This window comes from Seriola dumerili, unplaced genomic scaffold (genome assembly GCF_002260705.1).
Source record: "Seriola dumerili isolate Sdu_G_001 unplaced genomic scaffold, Sdu_1.0 BDQW01000091.1, whole genome shotgun sequence".
Lineage (NCBI taxonomy): Eukaryota > Metazoa > Chordata > Actinopteri > Carangiformes > Carangidae > Seriola > Seriola dumerili.
Window position 1 is genome coordinate 5,566,622 of NW_019174346.1, and position 6,969 is coordinate 5,573,590.

The following is a 6,969-nucleotide window of genomic DNA, read 5'->3' on the forward strand; positions in this document are numbered from 1 at the left end:
TTCCCCCAGTGGGGCCTTAGCTTTTGAAGATGTACCTCTTTGTGAAGTCTGTTCCTTAACCTCCAGGGTCATGACCTTATGGCCCCTCCCTTGCCCTGACCTGGCTGATCCTGTTTCCCGGGACAGGATCAACTGTTGGCCTGCAGCTGTGGCAACCCCCCCCTCTTACCGCCTTTCTCTACACATACACACACAAACCACATAACACACCACTAGCACCTTCCTCCACTCTCTCCTCCCCTCCCCTCCCCAGCATTACACTCGAGCCATTCTTCTAAGGTTTCATGTAAATATGACAAGTGGCAGAGTGGCTTAAGTCCTTTCTTTTCTTTCATCCCTGATAGCCTCTTAAACTTTGCTGCTTCCCATGACCTCCTAGTCTACATACATAAAGCAGTAATAAGTCATAAATAAATAATAAGCCTGATGTGCAACGAGTTCACAGAAAGAATGGAAATGGATTATATATTTATATTGTTGCTGAAGTCAATAACAGCTATTTTGTAAAGCTTCCTTTCTGATGGCCGTGTGCAAGCATGTAAACAGTCTCAATGTAATATTCATGATGAGTGAGAGTCCCTGTAGTCCACAGAGCAGCCTGTCAGCTTGAGGGATCTTGGCTGACATTGAAAGAACATGGATGATAGTTGCCATGTCCGATAAGCACAAGAGTAAATGTTTTACAAACTGGCTGGGGAGAGCTAGCAATGTCAATCTCCTGTCTGCCTGTGTCTTCTACCTCTGCAGATCTTTTCACACAAGTTCTGCAGGTTTTGATTCTCAAAGATAGCAGCAAATCCCCCCTGTGGTCTATATTTTCAGAGGTGATTAATTTCACTCTTGACCTGACCTAAACGTCTTATCAGTTTAAACAATTAACAGTTGTCTCACCAATTTCTTACTCTTTCATGTGAAAAGGCTCATCCTCAGGAAATGTATTTACCACTAATTTCCTGTATGTTTCATCACAAACGATAGCTTTGTGGTTGATCTGCAAGGTCATGAACTTTTCAAGTAAACATCTGTCAAAATCCCCAGTTGAATGAAAAAGGGCAGTTCAGTGTCAACCGGGCTGGCTAAGACCAGTTTGGATGTGAACTTTGTGCCGCGGGGGTTAAGGGCCATTTAAGACGAAGCATGCCAAATTTAACTCTGAGTTTGTGCTCTGATGTTCCACTCAGTTAGAAGTCATACAGGAAAAAAATAATACAGCTGCATCTGGCTTTCAGAGGGTTTTTTGCTTATATTTTTAAAAACTGTTAAGTTTTACATTATTTAGAAGAGCAATCAAATTGTAGGAAGTAAAGAAGGGACAGAAATGTTTTACTTTGGTGTTGTTCCAACTGCAACTATGGGATGAATTGCCAGGAAATCTTGTGCAGACATTCATGGTCCCCACAGGATGAGTCTCTTTGTCTTAGCACCACCAGCAGGTTGAAATTTTAGGTTATCCAGTGAAATATCTTAACTCCTACTCGATGAAATAGCATAAATTCATTTTCAGCAGAGGATATTTCCTCCGGTGATTCCCTTACTTTAATTTAGCACTACCACCAAGTCAAAATTATGTTGGTTGGAAACCAAATACCTGAAAACTAATGACATTCCCATCAGCCTTGGCTGTAGTTTGTTTAGCACTAATAAGTGAGAGTTAGCATGTTAACACACTTTACTAAGATATCGAACATGCTAAACATTATACCTGCTAAACATGAGCATTTTAGCTTAGTGTTGTTGTTAGCATGTTGCCATGCTCTTGTTAGCATATTTAGTTAAAAGCACCACTGAGCCTAATTGGAGCATCACAGAGCAGCTAGCATGGCTGTGGACTTACAGTCTTGTTGATCTAAATGCGATGAGATTTTTACATACAGTAGCCTACTGCTTGAAATGATTTTATTTGTGACCAGAAACAGGAACGACATTTTGAGTGACTATTGATCATATATTAAACATGCTTTCATTAGAACTCAGATCAGGTGTGTACAGGAAACACGTGAACAGATGTCTTCCACATGCAATCTCTGCCACTGAGGAATATTTGCTCCTTTTTCCACATTGTGGTACAAATACTTAAATTCTTATGGACAGATTCTGGTTTAGGGAATTAACTTAGCTTTGAAAAAAATCATAATAAATTTGTAATGCAGGTTATTGCTGATGGGGACTGACTGGAGGAAGTGTTCAATGTCTATAAGAATTTAAAGCTAGAAAATGGCTGAAATCCTCACAAACAAAGATCTTGTCAAGATGCCCTACTTCCAGCCATGACAGCATTTAACTACTTCATTCTTTACACTGTCATAAAATCAATGCTCATATTGCTCTCTGGGGAAAAACAGCAAAGGTAAAGGACACAATCAGTGTGTTTTATTAGTAGTGAACTATGTATTATTGCTGCCATGACTGTTTCCAACAAAATACATTGATTTTACCGACTGTAACCCTCGCTGTGCTGTGATGTCTCTCAGGTAAGTTAGGTTCATATTTTCTGTATCGCATATTAACATCTGTGATAGATGTTTGTGTCTGTATGTGATATTAAATACGAGGATCAGCAACTAAAATCTCTGTGTGACACTGTAATTTCCCCTGACTGCAAAAACACACCGTGGCTTATCTTGTTTATATGAAGGCCAAGACTTCATACTGTATATGGTACCATGGTTTAGTATGAGGAAAAGATGATTTCAGATGACATATCACTGTTCATGGTTTCATGTTTTATGACAGATAAATATCCTGTTGGGAAATTATATGTCAGCAGTGTTGAAATAACCACTGGGGTACAATTGATGTACTGATTGACTGGCCACTATCTGTAAAGATGCAATGGTTATAATCCATGTATGTATACTCACTTTATATTAGAGAGTATGTCAAATTATGTATAATTGGATAACCAGTATCAAGATTTACCATTTAAGAAGTGGTGCACTTTAAAAAACTAGTGAAGTTTTAGTATGTGGAGAAACTGGACACTCACACTTATATCAAATGCCACAGTGACTGTGCCAACTCATTTAGACTTAAAACCATTATGTGATAAACTACACTCATAAAATTATCACAACTCAGTTTCATACAGTACGGTGACCAGCACAATGGTCTTTTCTGGAGTGAGTGGATGAATTTGGATGATTTTTTTTCAGCCAGAACTACAGACATGTAATTGCTGCAAGCTCTTAGTTAATAAAAAAATAACTCCACAGTGTCCATCTGCAGCCTTGAAGCCTGGCCTGTCTTTAAACCCCCACAGTAAAACATGGACTGTGAGTAAAACCTGGCAAGTGCGCAAACAGACTCAAGAGGGCAGCACAGAGGAGACGACCATGGATGAAATTCAACATTTTGTTTCCAAAACACTGTTGCAATATAATTTGTATGCAGAGTGTCTGCCAGCTCAATCTGGTCTGTTTGCAAAGGGTCTTATTTTAGCGTTGGACTAGACGCAATGGTTGGTGATATTTGCTAAAAAATGAAAAGGGACTGGTCCTCAAAAATATTTTCATCCATTCATTTTCTATACCTGCTTATTCCTTTTCCCAAGGATGTGGAGACCAAAGCAAAGCATGCATTGGGTGAAATAAAGTAATAATCAAACTAGAACTAATAGCTAAAGCACTTAAATCCCCATCAAACCATTAATGAAAGACAAAAATTCTTCTGCTCCTATAATACAGTAATTAATACATTACAATATTTCACCGTTTCATTCAGTGTGCAGGATAAAGGCTAAAGATATGGAAGGGTTAACCACCACACAAGTAAGCCTTGATATTTTGGTGCACTAGAACATTAAGGACCCAAAAAGATGCACATGCACTGCAAATAAATTTGAAATTAAACATTAAATTTGAATCAGAATACACAGTGTGTCCCTTAAAAAGGCCTGCAGTTCAAGAGACATACAGGACCTTAAAGGTTCGGAAATGAAATGTATCTGTTCTATCTCTTACTTACTTGTTCCTGAATTTGCATGACATGCACATGTTAAATATGCTCTATTTTGTGATTTTTGTTATCGCTGATTTTCTAAAGTACAGCTGTGATATACAGTACATGTTATGTGTGGTGGATTACTGAATCAGACAGAGAGCAGGGGGATTTTAAATATCCTGGTGAGAAGAGTGAAGCTATTATCATACAGCCCTCAGGCTCACTTTCAGGATCCGTTTTGATCTTCAACAAACAAGTCTGAGCTCTTTATATATATCAGCTTGTCAGCCAAGGATCTATTCAGACTGCAGCGGTTACTGTTTGACTTTGCCAATTGATTCATCAACTTATTTTCTGATTAGTTTCCTGACAGCTTCCCAGATTCTCTGACTGATAGCTCTACCTCCTGCCTCGAGGTCAAACTCTGTGATGTGTCTGCTCAGACAAGAGGGCTGTTTTAGGAGGCGTTCTGGTGCTAAAGGTAACCTTCACACACTCTGGTGGTCAGTTAGTATTTTCTTATGCTACATATTGAAGTTGCTGTAAATTGGACACAGACTTTGTGACTTATAATGCTACTTGATTTACCAAATGGAATCATTTTCATGATTCATTTCCTTTTCCACATCCCCGCTGTGACTGTGGTAGATCTGTCATTATGCAAGCTGGAGCTCCAAAGGAGGATGTTTCCCTCTGCTGGACAAAAGCTGAATGACACACAATGAATGGCTAATGCTTGCACTGACTGAAGCATTGAGGCTATGACAAAACAATATATTGATATGTACTATATATACATATATATGTATATATATATACATATATGATTTTTACACCCAGTTCTTCTTGTAATGAAATTGCAAAATATAAACAGATGAAATCATCCTTCTTACATCCCTGTTGTTGTTGCTAAATCCTTCCACATAACTCCATAAAGTTCTGACTATTCCCATTAATATTTATATGTACTACTTAGATGACACAGTTCATGTTAACAAAGCATGCTGACTGCTTCAGTCATAACTATTACAACAATGCTATTCCTGAACATCTAAAGGATGACCCATTTTTCTGGAAGAGGACTGTTCTCTCCCATCTTGCACTGAATTAATAACAGCTGACAGGTTTCAATGCCCAGTGTCTGGATGTTGGTGTTATTTCATCTGTCTGAATAATTAGGCCAGAAATTAGACAACTGAATTTAGTGTCTTTTCCACAAATTGTAAGACCTGTGTTATTCAGCCAATGACAATCATGTGCTTACAATACAGGACTGTACAGGAATCAACTAGTTTCAGTAGCCTTTCAGAAATTAGTTTGAGAATTTTGAAAGAGGACAGAATAAGGGATCAGTGATTACTGAAGGTGACAGAAATATTATCTTATTCTAGATAATTCGTGGAACTATTTATATACAATTTAAAAAGTTGGAAATGATCGTACCATAAGGACAGGTTTGTTTTGTTTTAAGAGGATAAGACTTTTAGGGCTGGTAAGATGAAAAAAATACTCTTAATGTTAATCTATAAAGTAAAGTAAAAGTAAGTACGTAAAGGTATCTCAAAATTGGACATAACTACAGTATTTGAGTAAATGTACTTAGTTACTTTCCACCAACATGATCATCTGTGGTGCTGTGGAAGCAGTAGAGGTGATCTGCATCTGAATCTGCCTACTAAGTCCGTATTTCCATATGAAACCAAATGTATTTAAATAGTGTGTCTGTTCAATAACAATGGCGTGCAAGTTCTACAAGTTTGTGCTGCTGTTACAGCACCTCCTGGAGGCCAAAGGATAGCTCTTGAATTAAAAAGGAGCTGGAGATAAAGAGCAGGAGGTAACAGTTGATTAATTCAGTGTAGTTATACTGAAGGGCAGTTGCTATAGGCGTTTATCTCACTATAGCAAAATTATATTGAAAAAACAACACAGTATAAAAAAAGAATGGCTACAGGGTAAAATGAGTCTTTTCTAAGGTCAATAAGAAAGCACTGAAGAAATTTAAGGATCAAACAGATATCAACCACTTATTCATTAAAGGGATTTTGTGTAAAAAAAAAAAAGATCAGAAAATAACACGCACTGAAACCCCTTCATACAACAGCAGTTCCATTCATTTCACCTGGTCGCTCATATGTACAGTATATATATTTGCATATATCATGTTCAAGGTATTTAGAATTAAATAGAGCACTGATATGGTCTCAGTATCTGAGACTGTCAGACAGTCACTGCCAGGTTACTGAGAGTGGTTATTGTTATGTGAAATCAAACCATCAAATCATTCTATAAATTGTAACAGCGATTAAGCAAGAATCAGTTGCAATTAAATCCTCATTACACTCTGGTGTTGTTTATCATAATAACTCAGTGGTTCAAATCTATTTGATTTCTGATTATATGATGTTGAGTTATTGAGTTATTACTATTACTTTGCTTCGTCTGTGTTGCAAACATTGTGCATTATAAGCAGTTTGTAAGGACCTGTTGCAAAAATCCTTTTCCCAGAATGTCAATTCACAGGAAACTGAAATAAAACAGACAAAATGCGAAGTACGCCTTGAGGATTTGGTACATAAGGAGAACAAACAATAGGCAATAACTGCAGAGTCTACACAATTTCACAAATGATGCAATGAAAGACAATACAATTTTCAAAACTTGTCTGCAGAATGTAAAACAGTATTCATCTTACTTTCCAACAAATATCGAATAGAATTTCAAAGGCGATTTCACAACCAAGTTAAATGCATTTTATGAAAACTCCTTCGCTTATAAATCTATTTGGAGATATATGGTTATTATTTCCTTCCTATGAGGAAAATGGATATGGCACAAATGGATACTGCAACATATGTAACAACACATTTAACAACACACACACACACACAAACACACACACACACATATATATAGGCCTACTGTATATGTAGCCTACATGTTCAGAACAGCAACATCAAGGGATAACAAACAGTGAATGAAATATAAGATAATAAACAAATGTCTACACAGTATTATTGGTGGCACCAC